This window comes from Elephantulus edwardii, unplaced genomic scaffold (assembly GCF_000299155.1).
Source record: "Elephantulus edwardii isolate Elephantulus edwardi_28Jun2011 unplaced genomic scaffold, EleEdw1.0 scaffold00133, whole genome shotgun sequence".
Lineage (NCBI taxonomy): Eukaryota > Metazoa > Chordata > Mammalia > Macroscelidea > Macroscelididae > Elephantulus > Elephantulus edwardii.
In genome coordinates, this window is record NW_006399883.1 from 2,295,770 (window position 1) to 2,316,332 (window position 20,563).

Genomic DNA, 20,563 nt, shown 5'->3' on the forward strand with positions numbered 1-20,563 from the left:
AGTGACGATAAATTAAAACTTCTAGCCTTTTGGTTAGTAGGCTAATACTTTATTGGAAACACTAAACATATTAGTTTGGGTGAAAGGAAAGGTCATATGCAATAAGATTTGATAAACAAAACATAACTTAAAAAATAAAAGCCTGATGTACCACATGAATTAGTTACACCACATGAGTTACAAACAACAAAATGTAAATAATTGTATATGTAATATACAATGCTGTAGAATTCAAAATAGATGTTGTGTTAGTAGTTTACACATTATGATGTTTCTAACCATTGCCTTTGACTTTAACCGTGTGGGTGGGTGATGGTTGTTGTTACTGTGTGTACCACTGAGTGGAACTATACACATGGGAGGCATTTGTGGTCCTTTAATAAGATTGGATAGCTTGTAAATAAGAAAAGTAATACTTATGGGTGGAAACTATCTAGACAATTGACCATTACCGGGGCGGGGGGGGGGGGGGGGGGGGGCGAGTCGGGTCTGGGGTGAGCAATGCAGTACCTGAAGATGGGGGTCACAGGTTGGTCAATTTAGCCTCCAGCTAGGCTTAAACTGAGCATGCTCAGAAACAGACAATGGGAATCTCACTATCATCAAGAAGAAAGAAGCAGAAAGTGTGATATATACCTTTGTCCCCGTGTTTTCTGTGTGTAATGGAGATGACTGAGACTTGGAGCAAGACATTCAGCTTAGACAGCAGCAGCGTCAGCAGCAGTAGAGGTTGGGGAGAACCAGAGACTACTCTGGTGAGACAGAGCTGAGTTAGATTCACTCTATGATGAACTTTGGCCTTTGATTAATGATGACATTTAAGAGGAATACATTGACATATAATTGGCACGATTAACAGAGTCTTGTAACACTTATGCAGGGCAGAGAACTAAACTACAAAATCAGGGAGTGACTCTTGAAAAAATGCTGCGTTGATTGAAGAGTCATATTCTGAATGTTTCTGACTTTAACTTGTTAGTTCTCTCATAAACCCCGCAGTAGTGAGTATTATCTCTGAGTTGTGTGTAGTAATTAAAATTTATTATCAATCCTAGTAGCAGAGTAGTGAGGGTCATGAAAGGGATGGTTGGTGTTGAAATTGAAATTGATAGACGAATGTGTAGACATGTGTGGGAATATCTGAACACATCAGCTTTATGCATTGACATTGTCTATCACCATGTAAAGTTAATGTTAAAGTTAATGGAGGATATTTTCTGCTATCAGCATAGTCATACACTGTTGCCTTAATCATTAATTTTTGAGGATACACAAAGGTAGATCAGGTAAGAGAAATAGGTATAGATAGACGAATGAGACTAAACTCACAACCATATGTAAGTTTTGCAGACATCATTTCTACATAAATTTATTTGTTGTTCTTGTTACGTGCCATGGAGTTCCCAATGACTCATAGCGACCTTATGCACAATAGCTCTGAACCCTGTCCCATCTTAAGCCAATCTGACTGTCTCCAACACACCTGATTCTATTGTCCCAGTCACTGTCAGTCCATATCATACAGGGTCTTCTTCTCCTGCATTGTCCCTCAACTTTTCCATGCATTATATCCCTCTCCAAGACTAGTCCTTACTGACAACATGCCCAAAGTATGTTATATGAATCTTCAAAATCCTTGCCTCCAGAGAGTAACTTAGTTTCACTCTCTAGAATTCACTTGGCAGTCCATGGTATGTTCAACTCTCTTCTCCAGCACTACAACTCAAAGGCATTAATTCTTTTGTCATGCTTATACAGTATACATTCCCATTTCTTTGATGCATAACAAGAATTTGTGAAGACTATGGCTTGGATCAGGCACACCTTTGTCTCTGAACTTACATCTTTGTACGTTAGCATTCTAAATAGGTCCTTGACAGCAGACTTTCCTAATCCAATTTGTCTTTTGATTTCTTGGCTACTGGTTCCACGAGTGTTGATAGTGGACCTGAACAAGCTGAAATTGTTGACAATCTCAATATCGTCTCCATATATCACAGTGTTGCTAATTGACTCAGTGGTGAGAATCTTTGTTTTCTTTGTGTTGAGCTCTAATCTATATTGAAAACTGTAAACCTTGGCTTTCTAAATCTGCAGGTCCTCCTAAGCTTCAGTGAGCAAGGTTGTGTTATCTGTATAACACACAAATTGTTGATGAGTCTTCCTCCAATTCGGATACCACAGTCTACCTCTTAAATCCAGCCTTCTGAATGTTCTATTCCTCATATAGATTGAAGAGGTATGGAGATAGAATGCATCCCTGATTCACTGCTTTCCTAATTTTGACCCTTACAGTGTTTCTTTGTTCTGTTCTGATGATTGCTGCCTGGTCCAAGTACAGGTTTTGCATGATTACAATCAGGAATTTGGGGATTCCCTTTCTTCACAAGGTTAGCCTCAACTTGTAATCCACATGGTCAAATGCCTTTGTGTAGTCAATGAAGCACAGGTAGACATTCTTCTGGTACTCCCTGCTTTCCGTCAGAATTCACCCAACAGTGGTATATTCACATACATAGCTAAACAAATGGGACAAAATTACATAAACTTATTTATAATTATAAGCTATAAGAGAATGTATTACAAGGCCTGGAGTCTTATGATCATAGCCTTGGGGTATATACAGGTCAATTGGCACAATGTAGTCCACAAAGACAGTGTTCTCCATCTGATTGTGGTGGTGATGAGTAGTGACTAGGATTATCTATAGTGCAACTGTTTGTCTCTCTTGTTGATAGTACAGAAGAATAAAGAAAGGAAAAGTTTTTGGAAACAATTAGTCCAGAGGCTAATGATTCATGAAAATCTCGATTACCAGCATTGAATCTATGGCCTACACAATGTTCTCTACTCTTCATTGGAATTTCAAAGGTCTTTTGTTTCAGCCAATGTGTCTTCTTAGCCTATATTAATTTGGATATAAGGGCAAACACACAGACTGATTGTACCAAAGAAAACTGGTCGATATGGGATCATTTTAGAAACACTATGGATCCTATGAACCATATGATAAAGAACTAAGGATAATAAGGAAGTTCAAGCATCATTTAAGGCACTGACAAAAAATAAGCCCCAAGGAATTGATGGATTATCAACTGACATGTTTCAACAAACAGATACAGCACTAGACATAATCACCAGACAAAAATTTAGAAGACAGCTACTTGACAACTGATTGGAAGAGATCCATATTTGTTGTTCCTATCCCCCTAAAGAATGATACAACAGAACATGGAAAACAATATCACTATTATCACATGCAACCAAAATCTTGCTAAAGACTGCTTAAAAATATCTATAACAGTATATCAAAAGAGAACTTTTTAGAAATTAGAACTGGATTTAGAAGAGGCGGTGACACCAAGGATATCATTGCTGATGTCAGATGGATCTTGGTTGAAGTAGAGAATATGAGAAAGATGGATGTCTATCTGTGTCTTATTGACTATGTAAAGTCATTTGACTTTACACAACAAATGTAAATCATAATAAATTATGACTAATATTGAGAAGAGAGGATATCTCAGAAAACAAAATTTTGCTCATGCAAAGCATTTACCTAGACCAAGAAAGGAACACTGCTTAGCTTAAATTGGGGGGAAAGGATGTTCATTAGGATTATATTCATTCTTCATAACTTTACAATCTGTATGCTTAGCAAATCATTTGAGAAAAAGACTGTATGATCATGAAGAATGTAGAGTCAGTACTGAAGAAGAGTTATCAACAATCCACTTTATGCAAATGGCACAACCTTGCTTGCAGAAAGTGAAGACAACTTAAAATGTCTTCTGCAAAGATTTAACTATAGCCTTCAACATAAAAAATCTTTACTAATGGGCCAATAGAGTTGAAATTGTCAATGATTTAATATTACTTAAATCCACAGTCAACATCCTTGATACCAGCAGTGAAGAAATCAAAAGACATGTGGCAGCGGGGAAATCTACTGTCAAGGACCTCTCCAAAGTGCTAAGAAACAATGGTGTTGGTTTAAATACTAAGGTTCATCACATTCAAAGCATAGTATTTTCAATTCTGTGCTATGTATCAGAGATCTGGACAATGAATAAAGATGACAGGAGAAAAAAAATCAATGCATTTGAGTTATGTGTAGGAGAAGAGTACTGAATATCTCAATAGCTGCCAAAAGAAAAATCAATGTATCTTGGAGAAACTACAAAGTGCTCCTTTGAGGCCAGGATGGTGAAGCTTTGTCTCACACACTTTGGGTATTTTGTTAGGAGGGGTCATTCCTTGGAAAAGGACACCGTGCTTGAAAAAGCAGCCTAAGAGAAAAAGACCCTTAACAAAGCGAATTGACAGCAATTGTTACAGTGGGTTAAGTATTTTAGAGATGATAAGGACAACACAGGATAAGGCAAGGTTCAGATTTACTGCCTCTGAAAACACGCCGGAGGGTCAGCTATGGATTGGTTCCTACTCAACAGTACACAACAACAACATCAAACATTTAAGTGATTTGTGAACTAACAACGTATTCTTTTCTATTTATTATTCTTCTTAACCACCGAAAGTTGGAAGTAACCTATCTTCCTTTTAGAGCTTTAACATAATTTTATTATAAATTTTGTATTCCTGGATTTCTTGGTAGATATTAAAAAGTTTATGCTGAGTGAAATATCTCAGTCACAAAAAGAAAAATACTTCATGGTGCCACTGCTGTAAGAGGACTGATTGGGTTGGGGGGAGACTAAGAAAGATGGGATAAATAATGTGCACTGCATTGAAACAGATGAGGGAGAAAACTGTTTAAAAGGGGTATGTGATTAGGTATTTTTGTCATGACAGGAGTCCAGAACAAGGACTGCATAGTGGAGTGGACCTGGGGGGAGGGATTGTAAAACAATGAAAAAATTTTTCTTTTACTTTTCAAAGAAAAGAGTGCACTGGGGGGAGGGGTGAACAGGGAGAAAATTGTGACAATGAATGAATGAAAATCCAAAGTCACTGTAAATTTTCATTAAAATTAATAATAATAATAAATTAAAAAAATTCTACTTTCTGATCTTTTGCTTTGCTTTCTGTTGTTCTAATTGTCTCTATATTAAAATTATTCTTGTATATTTCCATAATAGCTTGCCTCCAGAAACCCTGTGAACCCTGAGAAAGGATGAAAGCCATGCAAGTGTTAAAGACTTTTGTTCATAGGGTTGCTATGAGTCGCCCACAACTTGAAGGCTCTTAACAACATAGAGAGAGATCAGTTGGCCTAGTGGACAGAAAACGATGCTACCAAGACAAAGGTGGGTGATGATAATCTGCAGGCCTCAGGCCTGTTTTTAATCGATTTTAGTCAAACATTCTTCTAGGTCGTATAGCTCCAGTGTGTCTATTTGCTGTACAGAGGTAACTTCTTGTTGCTGTGAAGCTAAACACTGTGACACTGATGTGTCAAATGCATTAATGGTTACCCATGGCAGACAGTGTTTGGTGGAGCTGCCTGATTAAAACAAGCTTGTAAGCAAGAGTGGCATCCACTTCCATAATAGTTTGCCTCCAGAAACCCTGTGAACCTGGAGAAAGGATGAAAGCGACACAAGTGTTGAAGACTTTCATTCATAGGGTTGCTATGAGTCGCCTATGACTCGACAGCACTTAATAACAATAACAACATTAAATCTTATATTAATTTATGTTTTTCTGGTATAAACCTAGATGAAAACCATGTGTCATAGGGGCTAGGAAATGCAGTTAAACATAAATTGGGGGAAAAATAATCATACAATTGAAGGCAGAAATCATGTATTATAATTTCTAAATGAGCATTCAAGTAATAAAAAAGTTAATGAAATAGTTTTATATTGACAAATAACTGATGGATTAGCAATACAGTAAGAAATGTTTAAAGACAAATATATAGTAAAGACAGTAAGAGAATATATTACTTCTTATAACTTTGAGAACAAATTTATTTGAAAAGCATACAGTGCATAATTCTATGCCACAAATTTGTAAATTTATATGACTTAAAAAGATATCTTAAATAATATAACTTGGTAAAAATATTTATAAACAATTTTAAAAAATCTGAATAGTAATATTGTCAGTGAGAGAAAATAAATTAGTTATTAAATTAATCTCATGAAGAAATATGAAGTATTTTAAGTTTTCTTAATGAATTTTACTAACTGATGAAGGAACACATAATTTCAATTTTATAAAATCATCTTTGTAAGATACTATATTTCATGGGAAGATCTAGAAAGCATTATGCTTACTGAACCAATTCAGTCTCATGGAAAAATATTGTATAAAACCCATTATTAAAAAGAAATAATAATTACTAAGAGGTGGGTAAAAGTTCAAAAGGGGAAGGTGGAAGGGACATGGGGATGGAGGGTAGGAAGGAGAGGCAATCACTAGGGTAACAGAGTTTTGTGAGTGGAGGTAGTGATGGTGAAGGAATTAGGAAAGGTACAATGAGGACCTGAAAAGACAGAGTAATAGTAGTCATAGATCAATGGTGATTAATTTTATAAAACACAAAATACATGAGTAATCATTTCAAATGCAGTATGAATGCAGGAAACGTATGAAAATACAATGTAAATGAATGATACACAATGTATACAAATTTTGTTTGTAAACCAATATAAAATAAAGTGGAGGGACCTCTCCAGGGTACTGAAGAGCAATGGTGTCTCTCTGGAGACTAAGGTGCTTCTGATACAGGCTATGGTCTTTGCAATCACTTGTTATGAATCAGAGAGATGGACAATGACTAGGGATGATAGAAGGAGAACTGATGCCTTTGAGCTGTGGTGCTGGAGAAGAGTATTGAGGGTACCATGGACTGCCAAGAAAACAAACAGATTTATCCTGGAGAGGGTTAAAGCAGGCTGCTCCTTGGAGGCAAGAATTCTGGAGCTTCATCTGGCATACTTTGGGCATGTTGTAAGGAGGGAGAGGTCCTTGGAGAAGGACATCATGCTTGGGAGGGTGGAGGGACAGCACAGGAGTGGAAGACCCTCTATGAGGTGGATTGATTCAGAGACTGGGGTAATCAGGATGGGTGTGTCAGGGGCAGTGCAATTGGCACAGGATAGAGCAGGGTTTAGGGCTGTTGTACATAGGGTCACTATGAGGCACAAGCGACTCCACTGCACATAACAACAACAACAACAACATAAAGTGGAGAGAAAAGAACAAAATAAATAATGAATTCCCCATTCTAGTATAACTTTCATATAAGAAGCAAGTAATGAGAACAACCAGTCAGGAAAGGCAAGAAGTGGCAAGATGGTGTTGGAAAGAACTATGGTTTATGTGGATAACAGTGAGTATACGTGGAAGGGGACTTCCTGCCCAATCGGCTACAGGCCCAACAGGATGCTGTTAACATAGTTTGCTACTCCAAGACGCACAGCAACCCTGAGAACAATGTGGGCCTCATCACATTGGCCAATGAATGTGAAGTGCTTACCACACTTACTCCCGACACTGGCCACATTCTTTCTAAGCTCCACACTGTCTAAGCCAAGGGCAAGATAACCTGCACTGGCATCCACGTGGCCCATTTGGCTCTGAAGCACCGGCAGGGCAAGAATCACAAGATACACATCATTGCCTTCATGGGAAGCCCTGAGGAAGACAACCAGAAGGATCTGGTGAAACTGACCATATGACCATACGCCTTAAGAAGGAGCAAGTAGATGTTGACATTATCAATTTTGGGGAAGAGGAAGTGAACACAGAAAAACTAACAACCTTTGTAAACACACTGAATGGTAAAGATGGAACTGGTTCTCACCTGGTGACAGTGCCTCCTGAGCCCAGCCTGGCTGATGCCCTCATCAGTTCTTCAATTCTGGCTGGGGAAGGTGGAGCCACGCTTGGTCTTGGTGCCAGTGACTTTGAGTTTGGAGTGGATCCCAGTGTCGATCCTGAGCTAGCCCTTACTCTTCGTGTTTCCATGGAAGAGCAGCGGCAGCTGCAGCCTCCTCTGCTGAAGCTGGGATTGCTGCAACTGGGACTGAAGGTGAAAGAGGTGGAATCTCGAGTCCTGGGACTGCAGATTCAGATGATGCCCTGATGAAGATGACCATCAGCCAGCAAGAGTTTGGTCGTGCTGGACTCCCTGACCTAAGCAGTATGAGTGAGGAAGAGCAGGCTGCGTATGCCATGCAGACGTCCCTACAGGGAGCAGAATTTGGCCAGGGAGAATCATGTGACATTGATGCCACCCCAGCCATACGTCTGAGCCAGCCAAGGAGGAGGATGATTATGATGTGATGCAAGACCCCGAGTTCCTTCAGAGTGTCTTGGAGAACCTTCCGAGTGTGGAACCCAACAATGAGGCCATTCGAAATGCCATGGTCTCCCTGGCCTCCCAGGGCACCAAGGAAGGAAAAAAGGACAAGAAGGAAAAGGACAAGAAATGAGACTGGAGGGAGACGGTAGCTGATCCAGAAGCTTATGGGATGTATAGGATGGAGTAGGGCAGGGCTGATACACTGTCTGTAACCATTACAGCCTAAATAAAATTTGCCAACTTTTATTTAAAAAAAAAGAAGCAAGTATTTACACAAGATTACAAAAGTATTAAATAAAAAATGTATACTTATGAATCCTTAATTCTATTTAAAAAAAAAGAAGCAAGTATTTACACAAGATTACAAAAGTATTAAATAAAAAATGTATACTTATGAATCCTTAATTCTATGTTATATAAAATTTTAACTGAATTAATAGCATAGAATAATAATTTAGAAGTAAATTATAATTATGAGCTCTTGTTGTTGTTGTTATGTGCCATCAAGTTACCTGTGACTCAAAAAAAAAATAAAAAAAATTAAAAAAAAAAAAGTTACCTGTGACTCATAGCGACCCTGTGTATAACAGCTCTAGACCCTGCTCTATCTATCCCTTACTAATCTTATAGTTTCTGACACGCCTATCCCCATTTCCCCAGTCACTGAATCAATCCATCTCATCAAGGATCTTCCTCTCCTGCACCGACTCTCCATCCTGCCAAGCATGATATCCCTCTCGAAAGATTGGTCCCTCCTTACAACATGTCCAAAGTATGTCAGATGAAGCTTCAGAATCCTTGACTCCAAGGAGCAGCCCGGTTTAACCCTCTGCAGGATGAACATGATCATTCTCTTAGCAGTCCAGAGGTAGATATAGCAAATGTATTGATCTAGGATAATCCTTGTCTTGACAACTCTCAATAATATAAGATTAGAAGAATACCACTTTAACTCAATAAAAAAATTAATATTTTAAGTTATTGCTTACAGAAAATGTCAAGGAGGCATAAAAGAAATAGAGGGAAGAGTAAGAGTAAAGCAAAGAAGGAAACAGTCATTATCTGGTGATGATGATATCTAGGTACAAAAAAATAGCTGTTATATAAATTAATGAAATGTTGTTGTTCTTGTTGTTATGTGCCGTTGAGTCACTGCGACTCATAGCAACCCTATGTACAACAGCCCTAAACCCTCTATCCTGTGCCAACCTCACCATCTCCGACACTCTTACTCCCACCACACCAGTCACAGAAACGATCTATCACATCGAGGGTCTTCCTCTCCTGCGCTGTTACTCCACCCTCCCAAACATGTTGTCCCTCTCCAAGGACTAGTCCTTCCTTGCAACAGGCCCAAAGTATGTCAGAAGAAGCTTCAGAATCCTTGACTCCAAGGAGCAGCCTGACTTCATTCTATTTAGGAAAAATCTGTTTGTTCTCCTAGCAGTCTATGGTATATTCAACACTCTTCTCCAGCACCAAAGCTCAAAGGTATAAATTCTCTTTCTAGCATCCCTACTCACTGTCCAACTCTCTGATGCATAGCACGCAATTGAGAAGATTATAGCCTGGATAGGGTGCACCTTAGTCTCCAGCCTCATATTATTGCTTTTTAGTACTGTGGAGAGGTCCTGACAGCTGACTTTCCCAATGCAATTCATCTCTTGCTTTCCTGGCTGCTGGTACCATGAGTGCTGGCTGTGGAGCCACGCAAACTGAAACTGTTAACTATCTCAATCTCTTTACCATCCATGCTGATGCTGCCAATAGGTCCAGTAGTGCAAATCTTTGTTTCCTTGGTGTTGAGCTTCAGTCCGTATTGAAGGCTGTAGTCCTTGACCCTCTGCAGCAAGCGCTTCAGATTATTTTCAGCAAGCAGGGTTGTGTCATCTGCAGGTTGCTGATGAATATTCAACCAATACTGATGCCATATTTCTCCTTGCACAGCCCAACATCCTGGATGATCTGTTCTGCATACATATTGAAAAGATTTGGAGACAGAATACATCCCTGGATGACCCCCTTCCTGATTTTGAACAGTGTACCTAATGTCTCCTTGCCCTGTTCTGAAGACTGCTTACTGGACCAAGTATAAGTTTCACATAAGCATAATCAAATGTTCTGAGATTTCATTGTTCTCAGAGTCAGCCATAGCTTGCTGTGATCCACATAGTCAAAAGCCTTTGCATAGTAAATGAAGCACAGATAGACATTCCTCTGGTACTCTCTGTTTTCTGCCAAGATACATATAACATTAGCTATAACATCCCTAGTAACACGACCTTTTCTATATCCAGCCTGCACATCTGACAGTTCTCTGTTGACATATTGCTCCAATCATTTTTGGATAATTTCAGCAGAATCTTGCTTGCATATGAAATTAATGATATTTTTTGATAATTTTCCAACTCTGTCGGGACACCTTTTTTTGAAATGGCAACAAATATGGATTTCTTCCAGTCTGTTGACCAGCTTCTGCCCTCCAGATTCTTGGCACAACTTAGCACATCTAGGGCAGTGCCTGTTTGTTGGTATATGCTGTTGTTGTTGTTGTTATGTGCCGTCGAGTCGCTTGCGACTCATAGCGACCCTATGTACAACAGCCCTAAACCTTTCTCTATCCTGTGCCAATCTCACTGCTTCTGACACATTCATCCCGATTACCCCAGTCACACAAACAAATTCAAGGCATGAGTGACAATAATTAAGGATGCTTTGGGTAGAATGTTAAATGATCCAAGAAGCGTTAAAAGAAGATGGAAAGAGTACACAGAGTCACTGTATCAGAAGGAATTGGCTGACATAGAAGAATTCCAGCAAGAGCCTGTGCTGTTGAAGGAGGAAGTTCTAGTTGCTCTGAAAGAATTGGCAAAAAAACAAGGCTCCAGGAGTTAATGGCATACCAACTGATATATTTCAACTGATATATACCAGTGTTGGTATATATCTGTTATTTCAACCAGTGTTGGTATATATCAGTTGAAATTTTCTGTTCAGCTCTTTGATTTCTTCCTTTAGCTTTGGCTTCTCGGCGCTCTAATGCAATATTCAGAGTCTCATCTGACATCCATCTTGGTCTTTTCTTCCTCCTCATCCTTTGTAATGATCTTTTTCATTCTTAATGGACAATATTCTCGCTCCTCACTTCCCCCCCCATACCCCCCTCCCGCTGTTGCAACTCAGTTTGTGTAATGACAGTGAGTGCCTGATGCTGGAAAAGCAGGAAAGGGCGGCCTGGTGGAAGCGGGTCAGCGCTGAACGCCCATGGACAATATTCTTGATATTCTCCCACAGCTCATTTGGTCTACGCTCATTCATGGCCAAGGCCTCAAACCTGTTCTGTTCCTGAGATGGTTTTGTAATTCGAGTGGGACTGATTTCAGGTCAAATTTTGATTCTCGTAGATTTGATTTCGTTTTCTTAAACTTTAGCTTGAAGTTAAATATGAGAAGTTGGTAGTCTGTCCCATGTTTTTCATAGCTGATATTGAGCTTCTCCAGTAAGTCTTTCCACAAATGTAATCGATTTGATTCCTATGCATACCACCAGGTTAAATCCATTGTGCATAGCCTGCATTTGTGTTTCTTCTAAAAGATATTTGCAGTGAATAAATCTTTGAACGTGAAGAATTCTATAATTCTATCTCCAGCCTCATTTCTGTCACCAAGTTCATGTTTTCCAGGTATTGATCTTTCTTCCTTGTTCCCGACTTTTGTATTTCAGTTGCCCATTATTATCAACCCTTGACCAAGTGACAACACTATTCCAATGGTCCACTAGACAATACACTGATAGATAGGGAAATGATTGAACTGTCAACAACTTCATCTTAAATAGATCCACAATCAATATACTTGAACCCAAGAGTCAAAAGATCAGAAGACATATTGCACTGAGGAAATCTGCTGTTAGGAACTTCTCCAAATTATTAGATAAGTTTGAGGATTAAAGTTTGCATGATTTAGGCCATTGTTCTTTCAATTACTTGCTATGCTTCTGAGAGCTGGACAATGAATAAGAACGACAGAAGAATAATTCATGCTTTTGAGTTGTCATTTTAGAGAATAGTACTGAATATCCCATGGATTGCCAAGAGAACAAACAGATCACCAAGAAAAGAGATTCAACAGAAAGGGGGAATTTTCAAATTATATCATTTAATATCATATACAAGCAAACTATTGCTGAAGATTATCCAAAAATGACTGGAGCAGTACATTGAAAGAGATTTGTCAGAAGTTTAAATTGGTTTAGAAGAGGCCATGGCACCACGTATGCCATTATTGATGTGAGATGGCTGAAAGCAGAAAATACCAGAACAATGTGTATCTGTGTCTTATTGACTATGCAAACATATTTTACTGTGTGGATCACAACATACTGTAAGTAACACTGTTTTGTTGATTGTTGTCTAGTCAAGCATGACTCATAGTGACTCTATAAACAAAAGACCTGAAGCTTTTCAATAACTATCATCCTTTGTCAAAGTTCATATGTTTTCCAGAGGCATGTTTTTTTTAGGAAATGGATGCCACTCAGAACATTTAATTGTGTTCATATGAAATCTATACTTATACCAAGAAGCTGCTGTCAGAACAGAACAAGGAAATAATACATGTTTTAAAATCAAGAATTATACGCATCAGGATTTTATACTTTCTCCATTGTTGTTGTTATGTGTCATTGAGCCTCCTGTAACTCACAGTGACCCTTTGCACAATAGCTCTGGATCCTGCCCTATCTTGAGTCAATCTCATGGTCTCTGACTCACTTATCACAATTACCCTAGTTACTGTGTTAATTCATCTCATCCAGGGTTGTCTTCTTTTTCACTGTCCTTCCAAACACTACTTCCTTCTCCAAGGACCATTCCCTTCTGGTAATATGTCCAAAGTATGTGATGCAGAGCTTTAAAATCAGCTTGTTAGGTGGACCTTGGTGTATTCAATTTTATTCTCCAGCACCACCCTCAAAGGATCCATCTGACATACTTTGGGCACGTCATGTTTGGAGAGTGGAGGGACAGTAGTGCAGGAGAAGAAGACTGAAGGAAATGGATTGACTCAGTGACTGTGGTAATGGGGATGGGTAATGTCAGAGATGATAAGGTTGGCTCAGGATAGATCAGGGTTCAGAGTTATTTGTACATAGTGCTGCTATGAGTCACAGTTGACTTGGCAACACCTAACAACAATAGTCATATTCCCAAAGTGTGTGAGATGAAGCTTTGCCATCTTTGTCTCCAAAGAACACTCTGGCCACACCTTCTTTAAGATACATATGTTTATTCTTTTGGCAGTCCATGAGGTTTTTAGTAATCTTCTCCAGCACCACAATTCAAAAACATAAGTTTTTCTTCTGTCAGCTTTATTCATTGTCCAGCTTTCTGTAGCACAACAGGTGACTGGAAAGATCATTTGTCTGAATTAAGTGGACTTTTATCCTCAAACTAACACTAGTGTTTCTCAGTAATTTGGAAACGTTCCTGACTCTAGACATTGTCAGTGCAATTCATTTCATGTGTATTGATTGTGAGTCCAATGAACATAAGGTCATTGACACTGTCAAATTTTTCTCCACTTATCGTGAGGTTTCCTATCATTACAGTGGTGAGAGTTTTTATTTACTTGACATTGAAATGCAGAATATATTGAAGGCTGCACTGTTAAGTTCTCACTTTTAGCAAGCAAACTTGTGAGATACGTTATTCATGAGTCTTCCTCCAATCCAGATGACACATTTTTCTTCCAAGAGTCCACATTCTAATAAAATTTGCTCAGCATATAAATTTAAATAGGTATGGAGAGAAGATATCAACTTTATGCACATCCTTCCTAATTTTAAACCATGTAGAAATCATTTTAAACCATTTAAAATCCTTGCTCTGTTTACACAACAGCTTTTTGGTTTAGGTATAATGAGTATAAGTTTTCTGGAATTCCCATCCTTCTCAGTGTTAGCCATAATTTGTCAAGATTCACATAGTCAAATCCATTTGCATAGTCAATAAAACATGACTAGATATTCTTCTGGTAGTTTTTTGCTTTCATCTAGGATCCATACAATAAACAAAAGATAAATTATAATTTGAGATAATTATCCCGCAGGCTGGTCTCTATGAGGAGAAACGTGGGGTCAAGACTGATGGAAGATCTATCAACAATCTGCGTTATGCAGATGACACAACCCTGCTTGCTGAAACTGAGGAGGACCTGAAGCATTTGCTACAGAGGGTCCTTCAGTATGGATTGAGACTCAATGTCAAGAAGACAAAAATTCTCACCATTACCAATTGGCAGCATCAGTATGGATGGTTAAAAGATTTAGATTGTTCACAGTTTAGTCTGCTTGGCTCCACAGTCAACACTCTTAGCACCAGTAGCCAAGAAATTAAAAGATGTATTGCCATGGGAAAGTCTGCTGTTAGGGACCTTTCCAAAGTCCTGAAGAGCAATGGTGTCTTTCTGGAGACTAAGGTGTGTCTGATACAGGCCATGGTCTTTGTAATCACTTGTTATGCGTCAGAGAGTTGGACAATGACTAGGAAGGATAGAAGGAGAATTGATGCCTTTGAGCTGTGGTACTGGAGAAGAGTGTTGAGGGTACCGTGGACTGCTAGGTAAACAGATTCATCCTGGAAAAGGTAAAACTGGGCGACTCTTTGCAGGCAAGGACTCTGAGGCTCCGTCTAACATACTTTGGACATGTTTTAAGGAAGGACCGGTCCTTGGAGAGGGAGATCATGCTTGGGAGGGTGGAGGGACAGCACAGGAGGGAAAGGCCCCCCATGAGGTGGATTGATTCAGTGACTGGGGTAATCAGGATGGGAGCGTCAGAGACAGTGCGATTGATACAGGACAGAGCAGAGTTTAGGGTTGTTGTACATAGGGTTGCTATGAGTTGCAAGTGACTTGACAGTACATAACAACAACAACATATTGACAACAAAAAACTAAGATTCTCACCACTAGGTCAATTGGCAGCATCAGTATGGATGGTGAAGAGATTGAGATAGTTAACATTTTAGTTTACTTGGTTCCACAGTCAACACTCTTGGTTACAGCAGCCAGGAAATCAAGAGATGAATTGCATTGGGAAAGTCAGCTGTGAGGGGCCTCTTAAGAGTACTGAAGAGCAATGACATCAGGCTAGAGACTGAGGTGCGCCTGATCTAAGCTATAGTCTTTACAATTATGTGCTATGCATGGGAGAGTTGGACAGTGGATAGGGATGATAGAAAGAAAATTGATGGTGCTGGAGAAGAGTTTTGAGTATACCATGGACTGCTAGAAGAACAAACGGGTCTGTCCTGGAGAAGGTGAAGCCGGAATGCTCCTTAGAGTCAAGGATCCTGAAGCTTCATCTGACTTACTCTGGGCATGTTGCAAGGAGGGACTGGTCCTTGGAGAGGGACATCATCTTTGGCAGAGTGGAGGGGTGGTGCAGGAGAGGAAGACCTTCGATGAGATGGATCGATTCTGTGACTGGAGGGGTGGGAATAAGTGTGTTTGAAACGGTGAGGTTGGCACAGGATAGAACGGCATTTAGGGCTCTTGTACATAGGGTTGCTATGAGTCACAAGCAGCTCAATGGCACATAAAAACAAAAACAACATATTGACCACCTGTATCAATGACAATGATTTGGCACTCATAACATATATATAACTCACTTATATTAGTTACAAAATTTAATGAAGAATATTTAGATAGCAGGACTCTACAATAATGAAAAGAATCAGAAAGGAGTTAATAGAAATGTTGCTGAGTGAGGTTTACAATATTTAAATACATAGGCCATGTTATCAACGTTTATATTTATTAGCAAAAAAATACAGTGAAAGGTCTTAAATACAAAACCAAAGTGCTAAATTATGCATTTTTTAAATTGTGCATTTTAAAAGTGTACCCTTCATATATTACATGGACTTAATACAAGAATTTAATCATGATGGGAGACTATTAGAAAAAGTTAGATTAGGAATCTATTCCCAAGATATATAGTTGGATTTATGGCTGTTTTCCAAATATTTTGATTAGAGGTTGCCTTTTTAATTTTTAACACTAGTATTTTGCCTAATTGAACCTCTAGGTGTGTGGAAAATTATACTAGCCAGTTAACTCCTTTTAAAATTTTTATCCTATATATAAAAATATTAATACTATTCTTATCCACTGGGATTAATAAAAGTCGTACATCACTTGTTATCTTCAGAGGAAATATTTCAAATAAAAAGACTCTTTCAGTTAGAGGTCTCAGAAATATGAAGTTTCTTTCACTGTATTTTCCTTTTTCGTCACTGTTTTATTACAAAATGCTTAATCATGACCAAGTTGACACCATATGGGATACCCAGAAAATTAATTTTCCCTTATCCAGAGGAAGATAAAGATATTTAAACTTCTAATTTAAGAATTTCATCTCTATTGTGAGGTCAAGGTAATACAAAATAGTGATATATTATTTTCAAGAAAATTGAAGGTTCTTCTCAGGGAAAAAAAAGAGGAATTTTGAAAGAGTCAAGTTGTTAATGGCCAAGTTCAGCAAAAATCAGCACATGCCATGCAGTAAGTTCTAATAAAGTAGTGTACTATCAATTTGAATAAAATAAAACTATAAGAATTTTATTTTCTTTTTCTGTTAAAAGATTACATTTATGAAATGCTATATTATAGTTGACAAAGTTTAAAGGCAAAGAATCAAAACTTTTAAATATTGCACTAACTTATTTCATTATATTAGTAATGGGCTTAGAATTAGGAAATGAGAAAATATATATTGGTATGGCACAAGAAAGAGAGGGCCGGTGTCCAAGAATAAAATTATAAGTATATAGTAGCATTGTTGTTGTTGTTGTTAAGTGCCATCGACTCGCAGGCGACTCATAACGACCCTATAAAGCAGAGTCCTCGACGCTTGGGTGCCTTTCATCCTCTCTCCAGGTTCATAGCGTTTCCAGAGGCAAGCTATTATGGAAGTGGATTAGATGTGGGTTTTTTCGTTTTTTTGTTTTGTATTGTTTTGTTTTGTTTTCAATGGTGAAAATGACAAGACGTGTGTGGGTATGCTTTGTGTGTAAAAGATATTCTGTATATTTTTTACATATGTATATATACTTATTTTTTAAAAAGTGATAGCCATGTAGGCAATTCCAGTGTCCTCCGATCTTACATGATAGTATTCATATTAAGATCCTTAATGTTGATTATCAGAAATTGAATAGATGTAGGATCCAGCTAAGAATTCTAACACATACACCCCTCCATATAGTTAGTGATACTTTGAGTAGTTCTTAAAAGGCTCCTATAAGTGAGTTAATTCTTCTACACAGTCAGAATTTTTTCCTTCTACTTTTTCTTATGCAGTTTTTCTAAATAACAAAGTAGTAAAAGTTATTCCTTAATTAATGTGTGTTTCTGGGAGTTGTTGTTGCTGTTGATATGTGCGATGGGAAAGTTTCTGGGAGTACTTTATTAAAATGAATTGACAATGCTGTGCATCAAAGCTCATCAGACATAAGCTATGGAATATTGCTTCATGTGAACATAATGTAAAAGGTCCTTTGGAAATAGAGTAAGATAGCCTTCATCTGCCAGATCTCAAGGACAAAAGTATGACCTGCAATAGCTCGCTTTACACTTCACCCTAGGCCAACAAGGTTGGATGAAATGCTATTTGAATTTCTATCTGAATGCTATTTAATGCAATGTGAATTCTAGATTCACACCAGTACCTTAAAATAGAGTTAAGCCACCTTTGTCAGTTTTTCCTTTTTACATACACATTGAGTGCTCCTGTTTAGACTTTCATGTAGAATAAAAAGACTATAGTGTAGAAATTCATTTCTATTCATTAAACACAAATACATAGTTATTAGACTTAAAAAAAAAAAAGACATTTTAAACATTATGTGTTGTTGCATTTCTTTGACCAGCAGAAAAGTGCCTGGGGACTGCACAAACTGCTTAAGACTTTAGTTGTGCTCTAAGGGGAGAGAGGACCTTATGGCTGAGTGTCCTCCGGAGCTATAGTCCTCTTAGCTTTTATTTTAGACTCTTACAAGTGTAACCACATGTTGACCATAGAGTAACAAGATAAACTTTGCTCACTGTTTCTTATTTGCTGACCTGTCCCATCTATCAGATCTCATCCATATCAGCATTTTGAGATAGCAAGAGAATGTTTTTTCCACCAAACACACAGATGATAAGTCAGCATGTTGCATTTAGTCATTAATGCATATCTTTGTTCTATTGAACAATTCTGTGTTTACTTAGGACTGTTTTCCTTGTATTACCACAATATGCACTTAACAGTCTTCTCTTTAAATGAGTTTTTTTTTTTTATTAAATTCTCCCGATCCAGATAACCTTAGATCCTGTTAGTTTATGCTCTACACCTCCCCTTTTAGTTGTTCTTGTATGGATTCTTCTAGACACATTAGATAAGATGAATGTTTTTCACACTTTTTATGTAGGTGTTTCAGGGAGGTTCTGGTTTCCCAAGCCATAGAATTAAAAGCAGACCATACAAATACATAATTCCAAACAAAGTCCATAAGTCCATACTTTATTTCCTATTCCAGCTATATAGGTAGCAGGATTTAAAAATGGAAAAGAATTTTGCAAACCTTCTGTTGACAAATTGTTTGCATTTAGACATGCAATTCTTTTGTTGATGAAGTAACTTGACCTTCTAGATATCCAATTATTTTGAGAACTATTATAAGTAAGAGGAGTTATAAAAATATGTTACCAATCACATTTCAAATAACCACCTATTATTAAAGCCTGTTGTTCTCCAAGCTACATTGTAGCAGTCTCTAAAGATTAAAAGCAGTTTAGAATTTTTTGATCAATATTAATTTCTTTAAACATGGTTTGTGTAATATTAGCCATAACATGCTCTGTTACTTGAGGAGTATGTATAAAGTTTGTTAAAGACACTCCTGTAACCATGGCAGTAGCTAAAATAACAATGGTAGATATAAGAAAAGCAATAAGAGTAAACAAAAATCTTTTAATCAGTAGTCTTTCTAAAGGCTTCTTTTAAATTATGTAACCCAGAAGGTTCCTGCCAGGGTCGAGCAAGGTTAAAAGGAACCCAGTCTTCTGACACTCTTCTTAGAAGCATAATAGTATTAACATTTTGTTGGATTATAGTTTGATAAGTAATGAAAGTAATTTATCAACTAATATACAGTAACTGTATAGCTGGTATTCTCCTTTTCAATAGTTAGAGATGCAGAAGATATTAATAAGACAAAGGGATGTGGAATGAACACCATGACTTCTTGAGAATTAATTTGTGTAAGACTTAAATTCTAAAATTATGATGACTACAATTACCATGAGATAAATTTCTCTGAAAGAAAGAAAATTCTAATCTTCATAAATCCATATGTCAGGGATTATATACGTTTTTATACTTTATTTCTAAAACAGTTCTGCACCACTCCAAATATGGACCTATGGGACGGAGACTTAAAAGGAATATTATGATTGATTATTGAGAACACAAAGTTCTGTTGGGTGGCCAGTTCACTAACTCAAAAGTTTGTAGTGTAATTTTCACATGTGGGCACTTTCATTTTATAAGGGATTCATTTAAAAGAATTTTGATAATCTTTCCAATTTTCTTTGATGTCACATTTAGGGATATTGAGAACTTGTGAGTTAAATTCAGATCCATTTACTCCAGGGCCACTAGTAAAAATAAGATTGTTCACATGGTAAACAGTTTATGGCTGATAATATAAATAGTCTTGAATTTTAAATTGTACACAGAGGAACTTTATTCTAGCATGATAATACACACATGGACAGTATTAGGACAAAAAAGTGTATGATTTTTAAATTGGATCCATACTGTGTGATTTTCTAGAGGTTCTCTTGGAGGGATCCAGACTCTTCCTGTCCATGCAGTGTTATTAGTGTTAAAGTGAGATCTGAATACCACCAGAAGACAGGCTTAAATAAAAGTGGGGAAATAATATTAGTCCAATCCAATATTCATCAGTTAGTGGTAGAAATAAGGATATAATCATAAAAACACCAACCTGCACTTTCAGAGAACCTGCACTTTTGACAGGCAAAAAATTATTCCCAGGATTAGGAGGGATTCTAGCTCTTTTTATGAATGGATTATTTGACATCTCAAGTTTTTAACTAGTCCTAAGGAGGAGATTCTGCCAAATTGGTATGCCTGATCCTTGGAATGGTATAGAGTTCATTCATGGAAACCACATCCGAGAAGCCAGATGAAGACAATGAAGCTTGTCCTTCATGA

At 37.7% G+C, this 20,563-nt stretch overlaps 1 pseudogene; it reads left to right on the top strand.

Annotated features, from left to right (window-relative positions):
• The first annotated feature begins 7,263 nt into the window (after positions 1 to 7,263).
• On the top strand, positions 7,264 to 8,405 carry LOC102853230 (annotated as a pseudogene).
• Positions 8,406 to 20,563: the final 12,158 nt, after the last annotated feature.